Raw genomic sequence first — 23,641 nt, 5'->3', positions numbered from 1 at the left:
CCAAGACATAGCTTGGTGGTGTCATTTCGAAGCACCCCAGACGAGCGCTTTACAGACAGCTAGATCCCGTTCAGTGTTAAACCAAGACATAGCTTGGTGGTGTCATTTCGAAGCACCCCAGACGAGCGCTTTACAGACAGCTAGATCCCGTTCAGTGTTAAACCAAGACATAGCTTGGTGGTGTCATTTCGAAGCACCCCAGACGAGCGCTTTACAGACAGCTAGATCCCGTTCAGTGTTAAACCAAGACATAGCTTGGTGGTGTCATTTCGAAGCACCCCAGACGCGCGCTCTACAGACAGCTAGATCCCGTTCAGTGTTAAACCAAGACATAGCTTGGTGGTGTCATTTCGAAGCACCCCAGACGAGCGCTTTACAGACAGCTAGATCCCGTTCAGTGTTAAACCAAGACATAGCTTGGTGGTGAACATTTCGAACATCTTCCTGTAAAAGTGTTACAATTGAGCAGATTACTCGTACAGGTGACAGAACAGAACAGAACTTTATTACGCTCAGGCCGTTACACAACGGCCTATGAGGAACATGATATATAAACTGTAGTGACAAGATAGGGTTTACGAAACCTGCTGCCGCTACGCAAACTGTGTTCACACTTACACAAGTTAAACTGGTTTAGATCAAACACTTTTGGTTAGAAATGACGAGCGTTCACACGTGTACTAGCTATACCGGTATACTGCGAACGTGTAGTTATCAAAACAGTAATGGACTACGAGTCCAACGTACCTACTATGACGTCACGGCCATTCCGCCTTACACTGGTTTAACTAAAACAGTTTCCGATCACACTTACATTTAAACTGTTTTAGTTAAACCAGTTCAGGTCGAATAGAGTATGCCATTCGGCCTCGCGACATTCCCCATTTTAACCATCACACGATAAATCCGATATCTTAAAGGTCCTATGTCAAAGCTGAGACTATAATATTTCGTTATTTTCACATTTACTTGTAATTAATAACTAACAATTAATCGATCCCACGCATAATATTTCCATAAAAATCTTTAGAATAATAATTTTAAAAAGTCTTGCTCAGGACAAGATGGATTTCCCGAATAATGTGTGGCTAAATATAGCATGGTCACCATCTTTGTTTCTTTGTCAGTTGACCGCAAAACATTCTGGTAAAACTTAGTGTGTTGAATGTGTATGTATAAAACAGTGACGTCACTAGTGAATGCGTGTCTCAAGATTCTTCCTCCCCCACAAAAAAAAAAAAAAGCAACAACAAACAAACAAAAAACAAACAAATTCTACTAGTAAATGCAATTATTTGGTTGTAGTTTTTATAGGTATATAGCTGGAGGTATACACTTTATGTTTCAAAGCAAAAATTAATAATATATTTGGCGGGAACCGCCATAATTGCAACTTTAACATAGCACCTTTAAAACGGTAACCAGTTTAACTAAACGACAGATCGAAGTGTTTTAGCTCTACCGGTATTGTGAAAAGATCGCGTTCACGCTTACATTTTAAACTGGTTTAGTTAGACCAGTTTAGTGAAACTAGTTCAACGTGTAAGTGTGAGCGCAGCTATAGACTACTTTCACCGAATAGTATCAAGGTGTCTTTATTATGCACTAGTTCAACGTGTAAGTGTGAGCGCAACTATAGACTACTTTCACCGAATAGTATCAAGGTGTCTTTATTATGCACTAGTTCAACGTGTAAGTGTGAGCGCAGCTATAGACTACTTTCACCGAATAGTATCAAGGTGTCTTTATTATGCACTAGTTCAACGTGTAAGTGTGAGCGCAACTATAGACTACTTTCACCGAATAGTATCAAGGTGTCTTTATTATGCACTAGTTCAACGTGTAAGTGTGAGCGCAGCTATAGACTACTTTCACCGAATAGTATCAAGGTGTCTTTATTATGCACTAGTTCAACGTGTAAGTGTGAGCGCAGCTATAGACTACTTTCACCAAATAGTATCAAGGTGTCTTTATTATGCACTAGTTCAACGTGTAAGTGTGAGCGCAACTATAGACTACTTTCACCGAATAGTATCAAGGTGTCTTTATTATGCACTAGTTCAACGTGTAAGTGTGAGCGCAGCTATAGACTACTTTCACCGAATAGTATCAAGGTGTCTTTATTATGCACTAGTTCAACGTGTAAGTGTGAGCGCAACTATAGACTACTTTCACCGAATAGTATCAAGGTGTCTTTATTATGCACTAGTTCAACGTGTAAGTGTGAGCGCAGCTATAGACTACTTTCACCGAATAGTATCAAGGTGTCTTTATTATGCACTAGTTCAACGTGTAAGTGTGAGCGCAACTATAGACTACTTTCACCGAATAGTATCAAGGTGTCTTTATTATGCACTAGTTCAACGTGTAAGTGTGAGCGCAGCTATAGACTACTTTCACCGAATAGTATCAAGGTGTCTTTATTATGCACTAGTTCAACGTGTAAGTGTGAGCGCAACTATAGACTACTTTCACCGAATAGTATCAAGGTGTCTTTATTATGCACTAGTTCAACGTGTAAGTGTGAGCGCAGCTATAGACTACTTTCACCGAATAGTATCAAGGTGTCTTTATTATGCACTAGTTCAACGTGTAAGTGTGAGCGCAGCTATAGACTACTTTCACCAAATAGTATCAAGGTGTCTTTATTATGCACTAGTTCAACGTGTAAGTGTGAGCGCAACTATAGACTACTTTCACCGAATAGTATCAAGGTGTCTTTATTATGCACTAGTTCAACGTGTAAGTGTGAGCGCAGCTATAGACTACTTTCACCGAATAGTATCAAGGTGTCTTTATTATGCACTAGTTCAACGTGTAAGTGTGAGCGCAGCTATAGACTACTTTCACCGAATAGTATCAAGGTGTCTTTATTATGCACTAGTTCAACGTGTAAGTGTGAGCGCAGCTATAGACTACTTTCACCAAATAGTATCAAGGTGTCTTTATCATGCACTAGTTCAACATGTAAGTGTGAGCGCAGCTATAGACTACTTTCACCGAATAGTATCAAGGTGTCTTTATTATGCACTAGTTCAACATAACATAACCGAGTTAATAAAACCAAAAAACCCCAACAACCCCCCCATAACCCCCCAACCCCCCCCCCCCCCCCCCCCACACACACATACGAAACACCCATGTAATAACAAGTGTACTCGTCCCAAGAAAAATCAATCCTTGGAGCTCGCTAAAGCTCGCACCAACGATTAATTTTCTTGAGATTCGTGTAAAAAAACCTATCTATAAAAGAACGAGTGCCAGAAACTATTAGTCTATAGTCCGTCCCTCCTACAAACATGTTTTTTTTTTTTTTTTTTTGTTGTAAATGATTTCAGTTTGGTTTGACGTAAGAAGAAAAGTAAAAGTGTTTTGGAAATACCCTCACCCCTTCTGCCCCCCCTCCCATAAACCCCCCAAACAAAAAGAAAAAAAGAAAAAAAGGAGAGAAAACATTTGTGTATCAAAGGTCAAGGTCCCTGTTACTAAAACTACCAATACGATATCATCGCTATAGTGACTTCATTTCGTATCCAATGTTCATGAAACTTTATACATAGACATATTTTGAACGAGTTCGCGTTTTTACTGTTAGAATCAAACATCAAGGTCACTGTTACTAAAAATTGAAATACAACGTCACCACTCTTAACGACTGCATTTGCTATCTGATTTTCACAAAACTACATATATAGGAATGTGAGCATGAAATCTTAACTAGTTCATGTTTCACTGTTACTAAACATAGTAATACGACGTCAGCGCTCACTTCATTTCTTATCCGATATTCATGAACTTCACATATAGGAACAGGATTATGATTAGCCCGAGTACTCTACGTTCGAGAACTAGACGGACATAACCGTAGACATGTCCGTCTAGCTCTCAACGACAGAGTAGGCCTACGCGGGCTATATTATGATATATTGAAAGAGTTCGCATTTCGCCTTTATTCGTCAAAGGTCAAGATCACTATTTTTAAAAAGAGAAATTCCCATGTTACTCCACTACCGACTGAATTTCTCGTCTGATTTTCATGAAACTTGACATACAGAAATAAGATCATGAAATCGCGAGGATATGTGCGGCATTCCCGGTGTATGAAACGCAATAGTAGGCCAAGTGGCTTTTGATTGAAAACATATTTTATTGCATGAACAACAAAATTAATGGGCACAAGTTACTAATCCCTCTCCTATATACATACACTATAATGGCGACAATTACTTAAAGGAAGGGACAATTAAGGCATTTCACCTGGTATGCATATTCAACGATATATAATGCACATTATTGCTTAATATCAACAAGTATAATAGTATAGTTAATTAATAAAACGGTTAAATGTGACGGCTATTATATATAACGGGCGCAGCCATTTTGTACCATCTCATTGAGTACGCCCTCTGGCGAGCTGGTGGTTACGTAATACTTAACGCGTAACGTCAGGAATGAGCCTTAGAACTAGAGAAACACAATCTACCTGGTTTTTGCGCGATGATAAATAGTCATACATTGCAATGTTCTGTAATAATACACATCCCAGTAAGCCAGCAATAAGTATATCCAGCACTATATATTATTTTTCAATACAAAATAAAATATAATTGTCAAAGTGGCTACACAAGTTGAAATAATTAACAATGTTTTGTCCATGCAATAAGCTACGTACTGAAATGCCACACGGAGTGTTTTCTTAGTTAATTGGTCTATGCTGTTAGTTGCTTCTACCTGTGATTCCTGATGGGCAGGTGTGTATTTGATTGGTAACCAGACGAGCCAATTAATTGACGCTGTCTAGACACAAAAATACATACAGGTATTGTGGAATATTACCTGTCGCCCCTAAAATGGTAATGGACATGGTTTATTACTGTAAATAGTTCTGTAAAACTATTGATTAAGTAGACTTTTCCATCTAAAACCACAGAACTGACCAATTACGTAGTCCCAAAGAAAAGAAATTATCACTTAGGTATCGTAGGTTGTCGTTTTTGCTCCAACGTAACATATCAATAGGCCTAATAGTGTACATTTTTCCTTTGGATTATTTAACAGCGAAAAATACTATAACCCCATTTTGTTCCGTTAATGCAACTTGAAATATATTTAGTTAAATAGTTTATTATATTATTACGTCATTTATGCTGTTTTACAAGTCAGTTTGATCAAAGAGAAGCGCCTTGTCGAAAATTACTGCTTTTGTTTACACTGTACATCAGGGGTTCTAGAATATTTTTAAAATTCACTTGCCATAGGGCCAGTGGATTTGAAAATTCACTGGCCATAGTGAAATATTCACTTGCCCAATTTTAACTTGATAAAACAAAACAAAAAAACAACAGTAAATTAAAATAATTAACTTTTTAATGTCCTTTTTTCATAATGAGATCATGTTTAATCAATTTGTCAATTTACACAACAGATAGGCTCATTGGGCATGCTTTATGATTTGGTTAGAAAAATATGCAAATAATTTTCATCAGTTTAGAATAAAGTTACTGTACATATTAAAATTTTAAAATAATTGTTTCCACTAAAACCACCAAAGTTATAAAAATAATCCATATTACCGAGATATTACAACAATTAACAGCATTATTTATTTGCTTATGAATGGGAACTCCCCCCCCCACCCACCCACCCCCGCAAAAAACAAAAAGAGAAAAAAAACTACATGTATTGCAGTTTAAGGCTCCCCCCCCACCCCCACCATATTAGTAATTTTTCAATTTGGGAACTTTGTTAAATTTATCTATTTCATGATACTGTGTTCATAAGATTTTTAAAATCCTTTTTTGCAATTAAATTAATAATTTACACATTTAAAGTATTTGTAAATAGTGGCATGCAACCCTTAAAACTAATAAAAGACTGGTTAAAATTTTGCATATTATTAGTATTAGAGTAACAAATCTTTGGATTCCAGTGTAAAAAACAAAATGGCGACAAAACAATGAACTTTTCTTTGTCCAATGTTTACACTTTATAACTTTAATAAAGTTATATCAGTAGGTATATTGATGTCATGGATGGGTCAGAGATTACTGGTGGCCAACTATTTGTTAGTGAAATATTGCATGTGATAGCAAATCGAAAGAAGTGACTTGTAGATGTTTCTTTTGTTTTTGTATGATCGTAGAACATTGCGTTGTAGATTTTTTTTTTTTAATTTTTACCACTTGCCGTCGGGATTGCACAAAGTAACTTTTACTGGCCCGAATCCATAAAACACTGACCTCGGGCATCGGGCCACCGTATTCTAGAAGGCCTGCTGTACATACAAGAGATGGTCAGGAGCTGACGTCACTTCGCCCCCAGCTATCCCACCGGACGTCACAAAAACGAAACAAAATGGCTGCCCCCAGTTAACAGGAATAATCATGGTTTTTTATTAACTCTAATATTACGCGTTTTTCATTGCTAAAGTGTCAGTATGTGTTGGTGGTCCGTGTATGCATCTTTCCAACACATAAGGCTCTTTGAGTTAACCCTACTTTTAATTATAATATAATAGTAATGTATACATATGTATTTTATTAACAAACAAATTGAGGAAAACAGGGTGTTATGTACAACAGGATTTTGAAAGAAACTAGAAAAGAAACAAAGAAGTACACATGGCTTCAAACCATCAGACTATTTTATTCAAAACGATGTGTTTGTTTAATAAAGTTTGAACACAAATAAATATATTTTGTTTATTATAGAGATCACTTAATGTATTTTGACCATATAAAAGTAGTTGTAAATTTATTGGTTGTACATGTTGTAACGAGTTATAAAGAACCTGTCTCTGTTGCTCATATCTTTTACACTGAAAACAAAACCAGTGAATATTGTTTTCTATATTGTGTCCACAGTTACGCAAAAGATCTGTTGCAAGCCCACATGTATAAAGATCTGCATTTAAGGCAGTACACCCATGTCGTAATCTTGTGTGTAATATATTTTCTCTTCGTTTCCCACACCAGAAGTATGATTGAACCACATTTACCGTTAGCGTTACTGCTTTGTTTTAAAGGATGATAGTGTTACAGAGTTTCTAAATAACTTAATTTAAATTGTTGCAGACATTAATTGTTGAATACATAAATGAAGATTTTAATAACATTGTTTTCGAAAACGGTGTTGATAAGTTTTCCCGACTTTTAACATCTAAGGAACTCTTTATTCTACACTTTCTGGAATAGGAAGGAAGGAAATGATTTATTTAACGACGCACTCAACACATTTGTATTTACGGTTATATGGCGTCGGACATATGGTTAATGACCACACAGATATTGCGAGTGGAAACCCGCTGTCGCTACTTCATGGGCTACTCTTTCTGATTAGCAATAAGGAATCTTTTATATGCACCATCCCACAGACAGGATAGCACATACCACGGCCTTTGATACACCAGTCGTGGTGCACTGGCTAAAACAAGAAATAGCCCAAACCGACCGCGCATCAAGCGAGCAATTTGCCATGGGCTACGTCCCGTCCTGGAATAGATACAATCAGTTAAGAAATCTTGAGTCATTCCTTTCATTATTTTGAACATAGTGCATATTTATTTTGCTTTTCTTCTTTCACTTAGAGTAGTCAAACCTGTTTCAATATGTAACGAATTACGTGAGGCAAACGTAGGCATGCCGATGATTACTCTAGCTGCTTCTAACTGTACCTTTTCGGATTTATCTGTTTCTAATTGAGAACAGGCATCCCATACCTCAGAAGCATATTCTATTCGTATATATATATTCTCATTACAATATGACGATTTAAAAACAATTTGTATTTCATTAGTACCGAAATCATCACTGACGCTGATTTATATACAGTTTGAATATGACTGGACCGTTTTGCATCAGCTGACACGGTTACACGTAAATATTTATGTGTTTTGGATAGTTTCAAGATGCGGTTCATCAGCACTTTTCTTTGAGAAAATAACAATACATTAGTTTTGTTCGGATTAAACGTAACTAACCATTTGTTTTTTGCGACCAAGCATAAAGTTTGGCTAAATTAATATTCAGATTATGTTCTAGGTTGGAAATGTTTTTAAATGATGTTCAAATAGTGGTATCGTCCGCATATAGTCTCGTTGCACAGTCTAGGTCGTCTACATTGATGGGAGTTAAATTAAATTGCATGAATTTACTGTCCAGATGAAAGAACATTTCGTGACAAGTCCTCTCACATATCTCACCAATCACAAGCATTGTCTTTTGTTTTAAATGCGACATTCAAAGGTAGATGCACTTCGAACTTTGACCTGGTGAGATGCTATTTGGATGCTATTTGGTATATAGCTACTTTTAAAGTATAACGTCCGCCAAAATCTACCTGTCGTGGATGGAGGAGTCGGCGTAAGTTAAAACCTGCGTCCATGACAGGCGTGCGCTACAACAGATGTCTCTGAATGTACACGTAAAACCCTCAAACCATGACCATGCCAATGATATTTTTGTCCATTTGTTTGTGAAGTAAAAATGTTGGCAATGGTTGGAATAATTGATGTGTTATTTAAACTAACAGTCAACATGCACACAACAAAATCATCCAAACCTACTGTGTTGAAACTACCATTAGCAATGATTGATTGCCAATTCTTTGCCGATTCACTGCCGAAAAAAAGGTCAAAATCAGTTACGTTCAATATCCTATCGGACACATTTGTCTACAATGCAAAATTGGAGGAATGCCCATGACACAAGACAACAAAAGGATATTTTGGCAAGACTAAGTCACGCCTAGGTCGTAAAGGATGAATCATGAGATCCCCTGACAAGTTGGGCCTGGAGCGATGACTTGTCAGACTCGAGCAAGATGTCTTCATTCTCTCCGCCGACAGACGTCACTCTGGTGTCCCTACACGCCGGCCCGAGACCACACTGCCTGTGTATGACTGGTCACACCAGAGAACTAGCTGGGTGGACAACTATATGACTGGTGACGTTAGAGAACTATTTGTGTGGAAAACCATATGACTGGTGACATTTGGGAACTGTTTGTTTGAAAAACCATATGACTGGTGACATTTAAGAACTGTCTGTGTGGAAAACCATATGACTGGTGACATTTGGGAACTGTTTGTATGAAAAACGACATGACTGGTCATATTTAAAAAAAGAAAAAGAAAACTGCTTTTGAGGAAAACCATATGATTGATCTTATGAAACAACTGTTTGTGTGGAGACCCATATAACTGGTCGTATTAGTGAACTGTTTGTGTAAAAAAACATATGACTGGTCAGATTAAGTAACTGTGTGGGAATCCATAAGGTCGCTGGGAAACATTCAGGTAAATTGTATTCTTAGTTTTTATATAGATTAATTTGTTTAAAGTCTTAGATAACAAAAAAAAGAGAGAAGAGTTATATACTGCTTTGGAAACGACTGAAAAGACTTGTAGTTAATGGCCGTTTGCCATATGCGTGCGTGGTGTTTGGAACGGAGCATGCGCTATCCATTCGTATGACGCGGGAAACGAACGCATATATATATATATATATATATATATATATATATATATATATATACACACATGTATATACATGTATATATATATATATATACACACACATGTATATATATTCTATGGTTACCAACCGTAGTGTTTACATCTTAACAACGTGTTGTTTGGTAATCACGCCCGCAAGGCGCTCGCGCATATATTAATAATGGCCCCAAAAAGTCAGGAGAATAACCCACTCCCGACCCTCGTTTGAACCTCCCTTGCTCCCTTGCACTCTCCAGTGTGTGCTGCGAGCCCGCCTTTTTCATCCCCAAAACCGTTTTCTGTATTGGACGTTTGCGAACTATTTCACTAGTCCCCGATGAGGTCATTTGGTTTAACATGAAGCGCATAAACCAGTCTAGCGGACGCTTTTTGCATTGTTTGACTGAGGTCAAGACTATGTCTTCTGAAGCTAAACAACAATAAAAAAAAAACCTAACAAAAAATTAAAAAATACTTTTTAGGGGTCTTTTTGCGGGATGGTTAGGTTTGGCACTGCAAACAGGTAGACATGTAGGTGGTCAGAAAGATAAGCAGGCAGAATAATTAACGTGCTTGTAAAAACAAAATTAAGAACATGTTTAATTACCATTTGTTTTTATTGAAAGCCTTTTATTAGGAAGGTAGGTAAGAAGATTAGTAGGAAGGTATATAGTTTCAATTTTATATATTTGAACGTATTTGTGATTTTATACATATTAAAGTTTTATAATCTAATCCAGTTATACTTTTATTTGAGATTATCACATTGTAATTTGAAATTAGCTATTGTTAGGTGAAACGGCATTCAACACGTGCGAGCTTACTACCTTAGAAAACGACATAGTTGTGTAATAAAATGTTTAATTTCATTAGCTTTCGAATTATATAGGATGACAGGATAAATAAAATAACCAATTACTGTCTTAATATATCGACTTTATCCTGCTCAAGTCGAATGGAGTATGCCGCTCGACGGAGCTTCGCGACATTCGCCGTTCTAACCGTCACATGATAAATCCGATATCTTAAGACAGTTACCAGTTATTTTCTATGTCTCTTAAACTAGGCTCAGACTATAAACTGCCAGCACAAAGTTGGACAGTTTTCTGCTCTCACGACTTCTACGACTGTCCAGTTGCTAGTCTGGGGCCAATTTCACTAAACATCGTAAGTTTACGTCTGCAACTACCAATTATACCTGACATACGTTTACACGTGTTTGGCATCTATTTCACTAAACATCGTAAGTTTACGTCTGCAACTACCAATTATACCTGACATACGTTTACACGTGTTTGGCATCTATTTCACTAAACATCGTAAGTTTACGTCTGCAACTACCAATTATACCTGACATACGTTTACACGTGTTTGGCATCTATTTCACACAGAAATGTACATCATTACGGGAGATGGAGCATTTTAATGACCAAAGAAAATGAAAAATGTGTACTTAAAACTATATTTGTTGCACTATAATAGTGATAAGAATTGTGTTTTAGTCGTAGATTTACGGTTACGTGCAAAACTTAGCTTACGATATTTTGTGAAATTGGCCCCAGAACGCTCTTACAACTCGATTCTCGTCGTATGACCCGTTAGTTGTTAATATGAGCGCACCTGTCGTAAGTCGGGAGTTGGAGAAATTATAACAAAATCATCGAGTTGGACAACTTTGTCGTGACAGTTGACTGTCTGTGGAATTTACAACAAAACCGTCGAGTTGGACAACTTCGTCCTGACAGTTGACAGTCTAGATTAGCATAACATGCAGGAGTATGATAGAGATAGATACACCACTTCCATGTCTAATAATACAGTTTTGTCATGCAGGAGTATGTTAGAGATAGATCATCACTTCCATGTCTAATAATACAGTTTTGTAATGCAGGAGTATGTTAGAGATAGATACATCACTTCCATGTCTAATAATACAGTTTTGTCATGCAGGAGTATGTTAGAGATAGATACATCACTTCCATGTCTAATAATACAGTTTTGTCATGCAGGAGTATGTTAGAGATAGATACATCACTTCCATGTCTAATAATACAGTTTTGTCATGCAGGAGTATGTTAGAGATAGATCATCACTTCCATGTCTAATAATACAGTTTTGTCATGCAGGAGTATGTTAGAGATAGATACATCACTTCCATGTCTAATAATACAGTTTTGTGATGCAGGAGTATGTTAGAGATAGATACATCACTTCCATGTCTAATAATACAGTTTTGTTATGCAAATTCTACTTCCTGTAGCCCAGGGGCGGGACGTAGCCCAGTGGTAAAGCGCTCGCTCGATGCGCGGTCGGTCTGGGATCAATCCCTGTCGGTGGGCCCATTGGACTATTTCTACTTCCAGCCAGTGCACCACGACTGGTATATCAAAAACCGTGGTATGTACTACCCTGTCTGAGGGATGGTGCATATAAATGATTCCTTGCTGCTAGTGGAAAAGAGTAGCCCATGAAGTTGCGACAGCGGGTTTCCTCTATCAATATCTGTATGGTCCTTAACCATATGTCTGACGCCATATAACCGTAAATACAATGTGCGGAGTGCGTCGTAAAATAAAACATTTCTTTATTTTTTCTCTCCTGTAACCCAATAACCCAAACAACCCTAATACTGCTAAGTTACTAACCCGATAATGTCACCAGATTACGAGGAAGTGCCGTCTGCACATGACATTTTTATTTTTCGATTTGTCATTATTTTTAGTTCAATCATCGTGAATAAAATCATCTACATACGTATTGTCTTTATGTTTCCGGTATCGTTAGAATGCTGGGTTATTTGCTTGAAAAGTATTCCATATGTTTCAATTCTTCTTCTTCTTTTACTGATTTAACGTGCTTACATCCATTTAAGGTTCAAACACCCTCGTTGTGGGTATAAACTTAGAGTCAGCGTTTGAAACCAAAACAGTGGTGGAGGGGGAGGGAGTGGGTCTATTCTTGGTGCGCTACAAACAATTTGGAATAACACTCAGTGAAAAGAAAACCTGAAAAACCCCGATAACTGACCAAAGAAAAAATTACTGCTTGGTCAAACGTTTATATAATTTGGAGCATTTTATAAAGATAGTCCCAAAATAAATAAGAGACGGAAGAGATGATTAGACTATTTTAACAATGTGAACAAAAGATGAATTTTGGCATAGGATTTTGAACGAAGGCCTAAACAGTGTCTCCTTATAACCATGTTCAGTTGCGATGAGTTTTCACATGCCCACTGGAAAAGAAGGTCAGCCTTTCTAGGCTTATTTCTGAATCTCAAGATTATGTTGCTTTAAATCCTCGGCTCTACAAGATAGCATCGTATCATCTACAGCCGTATCTTTACTCGGTACGATTCCTTAGGACATCGTATCGTATCTTACAACATCTTGTCGAACCGCAGCAAAATACCCGCACCGTGTAAGGCTGGCTTTGGTAAGACACAAAGCATTACTCAATCTCGAGTGAGACCGCTTCACAGTGAGCACACAGCGAGCGACAACAATAACTTGTCTTTAATGTTAAAGAGAACCTGTATTTGTAGTATGTCTAAAGAAAGTCGGTAACATCGAGTTACTAATACTGGTAAGGCAACACCGACTTGGTTCTTTCTTCATACGGCAAATTTTCCCCGAATCTTTAGGACTCTTTCTGTATAGTTTATAATGTAATGTAATAAAATATTACACTACAGTACACTACACTACAGTACACCACAGCACACCACAGCACACCACACCACCACACCACACCATACCATATCACATCACACAACCCCACATCACACTACACCATACCACACTATATCACATCACACTACACCACAGCACATTATATCACATCACACGACACCACATCACACCACACCACACCACATCACACCATACCATATCACATCACACTACATCACACGGTCATATGACATGACTTGACATGGCATAACATGATACCTTATGCGATATGATATGAAATGATATCATAACACACGGTACACGTACTGTGACGGAACATGCTCTTAATTTTGTTTTCGCCTGTGGCGATATTAATTGTTTTAGAGGGCCGTGTGCAGTTCCAATATGCATTTAAGCCCAGGTGGCCAGTAGTTACGTAATACCTCCGCGAGTGCGGTTTTTACAACCGTGATCTTGGCGACTAGGCGTCAGTGAATCTGGCCATCTAAGAGAAAATTTCCGTCATGGTCGCTGTGGAAATATCACTTGATAGGGGGAGGGCCGCGATGTACCCCCAGGCGATATTCGGTTTTATGATAAATAGCTAGGGTTTTAGAGATATCAGGGAGAAACATAGGAAGGCTTCCAGGGATCGCTGTCCGTCCGGACTGGTAATTATATATTTTCTGCTCTGTGTATAACCTTGATGTGATTGATGTGACTTTAAATATTTTAATACTGTATTATACCAATATTATTTAGACGGTGCTGTCGGTCATCTGACGCAGTAAGCTGTAGGCTCACTGTCTAAATAATTATTAAAGCTTAGCCAGTCATCCTAGAGGACCTAGGTAAACTGTAGGTTATTGTCTTTATTGTGATAGGTACCAGTATTAATTCTGTGTTACAAGGTTACTGAATGAGTAGTAAGGGTTAATTAAAAATTAACCAGTTAGGAATAGAGTTGTAATTCCTTTATTAAATAAGTTCCCCTGGAAGCGTTTCTCAATTATCACACGTTACTGAATGAGTAGTAAGGGTTAATGAAAAATTAACCAGTTAGGAATAGAGTTGTAATTCTTTATTAATTAAGTTCCCCTGGAAGCGTTTCTCAATTATCACACGTGTGGGTGTTGTGTCACGGTGAAGTGATTAGCATATTGTGTAAACTAGACACCTAGAGATTAACTAATTAAGTGATCAGTTCTGGGTTGTTATTATTTGTTGTTGTTAATTAACTACTGCGGCAGTACATTTGTCAGCGTAGGTTAATACAGATTCCAAAGTGTATTGTGTTTTTGTTGTGTTTTCTAGTGAACTAAACGTGCTATATTACATATACTTTATATAAGATCGTATCTCTGATCATACCTAGACGAGTCACACTAGGGTATAACAGCCCGTTACAGAGAGATCTAATAGATATACAGTTAGGAGAGATATTTTGATAATCGTGTTTCATTCAGTTACGGGTATTATAGGATCCCCGTGACAGGAGTGAAAATTGGGGCGCTCGTCCCGGATCTGAAACGGGACATGCATATTTAAAAACGTATTGTTTGTAAATGGGGGCTTTATAAATTATTTTTACAAATTTACTAGAAGTAGCAACGTTGTTCACTTGAAAATTAATTAATAATAAGTGCGTCATATCTAAACATGGATAAGAATTTGCTGGATACGCTCAGTGTAGTGGAGATTAAGCGAGCACGTAAGGCCGAGTTAGTTGAAATCGCAAGTGAGCGGGAAATTGATTTAACTTCAGCTAAAACATTAGGAGATATAAGGACAATTATTATCCAGGAAGTTTTTGGTGATAGTCCTGTTAAGGAAGAAAGTGAGATTGTTCCAGAGATAGAGATAAGTGACTTGAGTATGGAACAACAGTTAGCTTTTAAAAAGCTTGAGTACGAAAGAGAAGAACGTGCATTAGATAGAGAGAGGGATAGAGAAAGAGAAGAGAGGGATAGAGAGAGGGAGAGAGAAAGAGAAGATAGAGATAGAGAAGAGAGAGATAGGGATAGAGAATTCCAGTTAGCAAAATTAAAAGTAGAACATGAGTTAAAGTTGAATACTGAAGAAGTTAGACGTGAGGCAGGAAATGGTTTTAACATGTCGGAGGCTTATAGATCAGTGCCTGTATTTGATGACCAGGAGGTAAATATGTTCTTCCAACTTTTTGAACGGGCCGCTAAGCAGCTAAATTGGCCGCAGTCTAAGTGGACATTGTTAGCCGTGTCTAAGTTTAAGGGGAAGGCTAGTGTAGCTTATAATTCAATGAGTGATGAGCGAGCAAGTCAGTACGACTTAGTTAAGGCTGCAGTGTTGAGGGCGTATGAATTACGACCTGAGGATTATCGTTTACGGTATAGCGAGTTGAGAAAAACGCAGGGTCAGTCTTATAGTGAGTTTGTGGCTAAGAAGGCAGGGATGTTGATAAATGGGTGGTTTCTCATCAGGTAGAGTCATATACCGAGTTACGGGAGTTGTTGATCTTACAGGACATTAAAAATGGATTACCAGTTAGCTTACGTATTCATTTAGAGGATCGTGATGTCAAAAAGATAAAGGAGGCAGGCATAGTGGCAGATGATTACGTGTTAATACACAAAGCTCAGGCAGTACAGGGTAGCTCTTTACAATAGGGTGATAAGAAGAAATTTCAGCCAGGTTTTTCCCGGGAAAGTAACTATCGGGGAGAGTCATCTAGTTGGTCAGCTAGTCAGACAAGGAATGCACCCGGTGGGCAAAGTAAGGATAAGCCTGCATTATCAGCCAATGCACGAACTTTTCGTCCACATTGCAGTTACTGTAAAAAGGATAACCACCTTGTAGGGGACTGTTTTAAAAGGAAACGCGATAATGTGCAAGTGGTCGGTTTAGTGAGGTCAGCTCCGTTAGCGAGAGAGTTAATGGTTAGTCCCATGGCAGAGAAAGTAAACCCGTATGTGTCCACTGGTATGGTTTGTGATGTGAAACAAGAATTGAGTCCTAAGGCAATATCAATCTATCGAGATACCGGGTGTAGTCAGTCGCTGATCACGTCTGAGTGTTTAGCTGGTATTGAGAATTCAGATACAGGACGTAGTTTGGCCTTAACCTCAGTTACTGGAGAAAATATGGTTGTCCGGTTACATAATGTTTTCTTGTGTTCGAAGTTTGTGACGGGACCAGTCATTATGGGTATTGTGAAGGACTTGCCTGTTGAAAACATAGGAGTTTTGTTGGGTAATGATTTGACTAGTCAGTGTTGTCAGCCGAAATGTGACCAATTGTTAATTAAAGACAGCACTTTACCAATAGAAGAGAGTGAGGTTGATGAGATTAGATATCCTGCGTGTGTAAAGACTGGGGCTATGGCCAGTAGGGTAGCACGAGAACCAGAGGATATTTGTGATTTGTCTGATACGTGTGTGAGCCATGAAATTGGAGTGGATGAGGTTATCAGTAAAATGGTAGATAAGTCAACTGAGGAATTAAATGTGGTGGAACCTGTTGATCTCCCGCAGAGTGGAAATGAACCAGTTGTGTTTGATACGTGTTAATACACAAAGCTCAGGCAGTACACGGTAGCTCTATACAACAGGGTGATAAGAATAAATTTCAGCCAGGTTTTTCCCGGGAAAGTAACTATCGGGAAGAGTCATCTAGTTGGTCAGCTAGTCAGGCAAGGAATGCACCTGGCGGGCAAAGTAAGGATAAACCTGCATTATCAGCCAATGCACGAAATTTCCGTCCACATTGCAGTTACTGTAAAAAGGATAACCATCTTGTCGGGGACTGTTTTAAAAGGAAACGCGATAATGTGCAAGTGGTCGGCTTAGTGAGGTCAGCTCCGTTAGCGAGAGAGTTAATGGTTAGTCCCATGGCAGAGAAAGTAAACCCGTATGTGTCCACTGGTATGGTTTGTGATGTGAAACAAGAGTTGAGTCCTAAGGCAATATCAATCTATCGGGATACAGGGTGTAGCCATTCGCTTATAACGTCAGATCGTTTAGCTGGTATTAAGAATTCAGATACAGGACGTAGTTTGGCCTTAACCTCGGTTACTAGAGAAAATATGGTTGTCCGGTTACATAACGCTTTCTTGTGTTCGAAGTTTGTGACGGGAACAGTCATTATGGGTGTTGTGAAGGACTTGCCTGTTGAAAACATAGGAGTTTTGTTGGGTAACGATTTGACTAGTCGGTGTTGCCAGCCGCAAGGTGACAAATTGTTAACTGAAGACAGCCATTTACCCATAGAAGAGTGTGAGGTTGATGAGATTAGTTATCCTGCGTGTGTAATGACTAGGGCTATGGCCGGAAGGGTAGCACGAGACCCAGAGGAAAATTGTGATTTATCTGATACGTGTGTGAGCCATGAAATTGGAGTGGATGAGGTTATCAGTAAAATGGTAGATAAGTCAACTGAGGAACTAAATGTGGTGTAACCTGTTGACCTCCTGCAGAGGGTAAATGAACCAGTTGTGTTTGATAGAGGGGACTTACCTTGTAATAGACAAGAGTTAATTCTAGAGCAGGGGGCTGATCCAAAATTGTTGGCAGCTCGCACTACATTGTTAACTGAGCGAGTATTAATGAATAAGAGAGTTAGAGATAGGAGGTGGCAGGCGACCGAACTAGCTAGGAAGCAACCGAGCCATGCTCAGAGCAAAATAAAATCGGTGTTTGATAGGAAGGCTAGGAGTCGGGAATTTAAACCAGGGGATAAGGTGCTGCTGTACCTTACCATTAAACGGGGTTCATTACAGAACAGGTATTTTGGGCCCTATGTTGTGCTCAAACGGGTTAATGAGACAGGGTATGTGATAAACACTCCTGATAGGGTTAGGAAAAGTAGGTATTGTCACATCAATTTGCTAAAAGGTTATTTTGACAGACTGCCGATGGTTCCAGAGTTACCGGTCCAAATTGAGAGTCACTCAATTTCCTGTGATGACGTCAAGACTGCAGAGATCAAATTAACCAACAGCCAGATTTTATCAGAATAGAGCCCCCAGCCAGAAAAGTTGACTACGTTGATACAAGACAATGTTTCGATTTGTCAGGACCTTCCAACGGTTACCAACACCTTAAGCCAGGATGTACGCTTGGAACCCAACGCTACACCGATTCGACAGCATGCCTATCGGAGAGAACCTGGAAAACGTGCGACACTGAAAAAGAAGGAAACGAAGTTCCAGTGGTCAGATGACTGCGAGAAGTCATTCAACCGTCTCAAGCAGATGCGCTCCTCATCTCCCGTGATGGCAGCGCCAGACTACCGAATGCCTTTCAAGCTAGCTGTGGATGCCAGTGACGTGGGAGCTGGAGCTGTGCTGTTCCAGGAAGACGAAAATGGACTGGACCATCCTGTAAGTTTCTTCTCCACTAACACACCAAGCAAGACATACATAGGCCTCACAGGGGGATCTTTCAAAGAAAGGTATGCCAACCACAAGAAGTCCTTCATGCACAGCAAGTATGAAAAGGAAACCGAGCTGTCGAAATACATTTGGGAACTAAAAAGAAAAAACGCTGAGTACACAATAACGTGGCGCGTAATAAGGAAAGTGAACACCTTCAAGAGAAGCACGGGGCAGTGCAATCTATGCATTGAGGAAAAGCTGGAAGTACTGAAAGCTATAGGGACCAACTCGCTGAACAAGAGAAATGAACTTATATCCAAATGCCGACACCCACCCACAAGCCGAAAAGGAATAGCCCGTACCCACTGCACCTGTTGTGACGTCACTGCTTCATGACGTAACGATAGGGCAGTTACGCGTTACCTGATGATAGTTCATAGCGTGAAACTTTAAGTTGTAACAAAATGTATTGAATGAATGAATGAATGAATGTTTAACGACACCCCTGCACGGAAAATGCATCGGCTATTGGGTGTCAAACTATGGTAATGCAAATAAATAAAGTGATGATCAACATCAGTATAAAAATTCAAGACTTAAACAAAAACAGTGTAAAGAACCGTGCAAAAACACCAATATCACAGAATTTTACGGATACTGAATTTTACTCAAAACTTCAATTTTGTTCTTAAAGAGAATGTTACACCCCTGCACCACGGTGAAGTTACAGCACTCGCAGGGGTATATATATATATACTGGCTCCTCAAGAGGTAGAGCACTATACCAGCCACACCCGGAAGAATACTGTATTATATATATATATATATATATATATATATATATATATATATATATATATATGTATGTATGTGTGTGTGTGTATGTGTGTGTATGTGTGTGTATGTGTGTATGTGTGTGTGTGTATGTGTGTGTGTGTATGAGTGTGTGTATGTATGTGTGTGTGTGTATGTATGTGTGTGTGTATGTGTGTGTGTGTGTATGTATGTGTGTGTGTATGTGTGTGTGTATGTGTGTGTGTGTATGTGTGTGTGTATGTGTGTGTGTATGTGTGTGTGTGTGTCTGTCTCTGTGTGTGTCTGTGTGTGTGTGTGTATGTGTGTGTGTGTGTGTCTGTGTGTGTGTGTATGTATGTGTCTGTATGTGTGTGTCTGTGTGTGTGTATGTGTGTGTGTATGTGTCTGTATATGTGTGTGTGTGTGTGTGTGTGTGTGTGTGTGTGTGTGTGTGTGATAAACGACGGTAACTTATCTTATGACTTAGACTATTCCGCCTACCCACAGAATGTTGCACGACGTCTATAAAGATAATATTCTAAACAGTGTGTTTTTTTCCAATCTGTTATTCGTAAACATATTGATATGTTTCTCTCTCACTGACCAGGGGCGGGATCTAGCTTAGTCGGTATGTGCTGTCATGTCTGTGGGAATGTGCATGTAAAAGATCCATTGGGTTTTCTCTGAAAACTATATGTCAGAATTACCAACTGCAAATGTCTGACATCCATTAGCCGATGATGAATAAGTCAATGTGCTCTAGTTGTGTTGTTAAACAAAACAAACTTTAAATTACTCTCACTATTCACAACTAGCCATTAAATGCGCAGACCCTATCTTTAGCCCGTGAAAAGGAACACTAAGTTTGGTTAATCTACAAGCATGTAACATATCTGGATCAAGTTATAATATTCTGAAGTCTGTGAGCTCTAAACGGGATATAACATCTAAAATAGCTTGTCTCGATAACAAATACTTCTCAGACGAACGTGCCTTTTTAGAATTATGAAAAATGTATTTCGGGATATCACAAAAACCTGCATGGCCAGAAGCAGTCCGGATGTACGAAAATAGATCATCTAAACGATAAAATATAAATAACTTCTAATTTTAATGATCAAAAACGGCTTTTATAGTGAAACGTGCGTCGTAGTGTTTAAAAACTAGGGTCTGTCACTTTAACCCCAACCCTAGATAGCTAAGACAAATACATGTTTTATTTAACGACGCACTCAACACATTTTATTTACAGTTATATGGCGTCAAACATATGGTTAAAGACCACACAGGTATTGAGATAGGAACCCAACTGTTGCCATTTCATGGGCTACTCTTTCCGATTAGCAGCAAGGGATCTTTTATATGCACCATTCCACAGACAGGATAGTACATACCACGGCCTTTGATATACCAGTCGTGGTGCACTGGCTGGAACGAGAAATAGCCCAATGGGCCCACCGACGGAGATCGATCCCATACCGACCGCGCATCGAGCGAACGCTGTACCATTGGGCTACATTCCGCCCTTAGCTAAGACAAGTGCCCAGTTCAGAGTGCTTGAGCTTTAACTAGATATAAGCATGGACATCTAATGTAAAAAGGAAAATGATAAAGACACGCACTCCCGATTAAGAAGGCAAACATTATGGCGGAAACTCATATATTATGGGAGGGGATGGTGATAATCCGAAAATAGAGAATATGAAGACATTCAGCAGCAGGAAAACATATTTATCACTATGTTTAGGAATATATTTCTTGCTAAGCCCACGGCTAACTAATAAATCTAGAACAAAGACATTTGACAACACAATCGTAAATTGAGTTAAATGTAACAGACGACATCATCATTTACTGTGTACTGAAAGGTCAGAACGGGAGATTTGCATTAAATTTCTTGGTGGTTTTTTTTTGGCATACGATATTTAATTCATATTATTATTTATTATTAGCTTCTTAATGTTTTTTTTAAAAATAACTACTTAAAGTTATTCTATGGCTGATCATATGTCTGACGTCATATAACCGTAAATAAAATGGGTTGAGTGCGTCATTAAATAAAACATTTCATTTAATTTGTATGGCTGATATTATTTAGCGCCAACTAAATGCGTTTTTCTTTTCATTGTAATTATTCCTAAGCGTCATTCATAAATATATCTTGGCTGTTCCAGCATTTTGTCTTCACCCTTTATTAGTCTTTAATCTATACAATTTTATGGTAATTTGTTATGAAACGTTTTTATTTCCATATTTTGGGGGGTAAAAAATCCTTATGAGAGGGATGATAATAATAATATGTTTCTATATGAGATCTGGCATTTTATTACATTGCCATTTAAAGGCACATTCCTGAGTTTGCTGTATTGTAAGATGTTTCCGCAAAATAAAATATGTTTACGATTGAACTTACATATTAAATATATTTTCTTGTTTAGAATATCAATGTCAATGTGTTTCTGGCCGTCTTAATAATTGTAAGAAGCCCAAACTGGATTTTGTTTTCAAATAATTTCGTACGTACGAAAAAAAATATTTTAGGAAATAAAATGAAATGTAATCTAGTACAAATATTAGAACGACCAGAAACACGTTATTTTATGCATAAAAATATATTTTTATATGTAATGACAATCGTTAAAAAATCTCTGTTTGTCACTAACATCTTAAAAATTGCAGCAAACTCAAGAATGTCCCTTTAATCTTACTACAGTAATAAAGACAATTCTGACTGCAATACAACAAATATTTTATTGAACATAATAATGTGTGATACAAAATCTCGCATGCGTAGTATGTGTCACCCGAATGACGTCATGTTCCTAACCGGGACGCTCAACGTTCCATCAATTCCATAAAATTCAACCAACTTTTCAGACGAAGTAAGTTGTATTATATAATGAAACTTTTATTAATCATAATATAGAAAGGTCATATGTAATAAATACAGAACCATATACCAGTTGTTCACAATACGCAATATTTATACCACTCAATCATTACGTGGTCTCTTGCGCATTATAAACTCGTGCAATAAATAACATGGTAAGGCAACTGGTATGTGGTTCAATCTGTATATAGTACATAGTTATATGCCAATTCCCTGTTTCCTGAAACGGATAGTGTTTGCTGTTTAAAGATGCAAGAAAGCGCGCGCGCGTGCGTGTGTGTGTATGTGTGTGATTCTGTTAGTGTGTGTGTCTGTTTGTGTATGTATGCTTGCATAAAACGTGACTCGACAAGGACGTCGTACAAAATATAGTACGACTGCTGGCTTGCACGCTGCCTCTAGTGGCAGCTAATGGTTTTACAGGTGTCATATAAATAACATAATCCTGGCGTAAAGTTGTACGAAACAGTGTGATTAATTAGCTCTGTCAGTTCCGTATTAACTACGACTGTGCCTGAGTTGAGACAAGGGCTAAGCTATAGAGGCCGTCTTGTACTAAATTAATCAAGGACTTCCGTGTCATAGTTCGAGATGCACAAATACAAGGTAAAAACAACTGGTGCTCTGTTTGATAGAAATGACTTGACATTGTTTAATTGTACATAATTATATACCCTGGACTGTATGTTATACAGAATATGTTATATCGAGAATACTACATGAGTGGCCGTTAGATACCATTCATCTTACAACGAGTTGTTTTAAAACGTATCTAATTGCCGAAAGCGATTTGGATACGTTTTTAATTAATGAATTGTAAGATAAATGGTATCTAACGGAATCGAATGTTGTATTCTATTTCTTTCATATCCTGAAAAAAAAGTTTAAAAATAAATTTAAATGCCTTTTCTAACGAAAACTTGTTTACGGCCCTTTCGCTTATATTTAACTAGTACGTCACAGACAAGTCAATTTCAGATTAACTTGCACGTCACGATTCGACCGTTCTTTATTGTTTCATTGGATGGTATAGCGTTGGTGACCTGGTCACCACCTAGGAGCAGCCACTCGTATGTCTTTAAAATATTAACACACACATATGTGTTAACATGTATGTGTTATCAAAAATAACGAATGATGTTCTCGCCAACGGATTTGTAACAAATCTATTTACCCGGTTTTCTTTTTCACCGTATACTATTAACCATTGTCTTTTGACAAATTACCCAGAGAGCAGAGTGGACATGGAATAATATGCAACTATTAGATAGTTCCTTTCATGGCTAGATGTTGTTGTTGCAGAAAAGACGAAATTTGACTCAGTCAGTAGAGTTGTCCTGTGTGTGGGAAAGTAAAATATCCCTAGGTCGTAGGTATCAGGTTGAATATTTAATTATATTATGTAGGTGCTAGGCATTACGCTATATATTGTATTGTATTAT

Source organism: Gigantopelta aegis, chromosome 9 (assembly GCF_016097555.1).
Source record: "Gigantopelta aegis isolate Gae_Host chromosome 9, Gae_host_genome, whole genome shotgun sequence".
Lineage (NCBI taxonomy): Eukaryota > Metazoa > Mollusca > Gastropoda > Neomphalida > Peltospiridae > Gigantopelta > Gigantopelta aegis.
Note: the sequence above shows the minus strand (reverse complement) of the source record.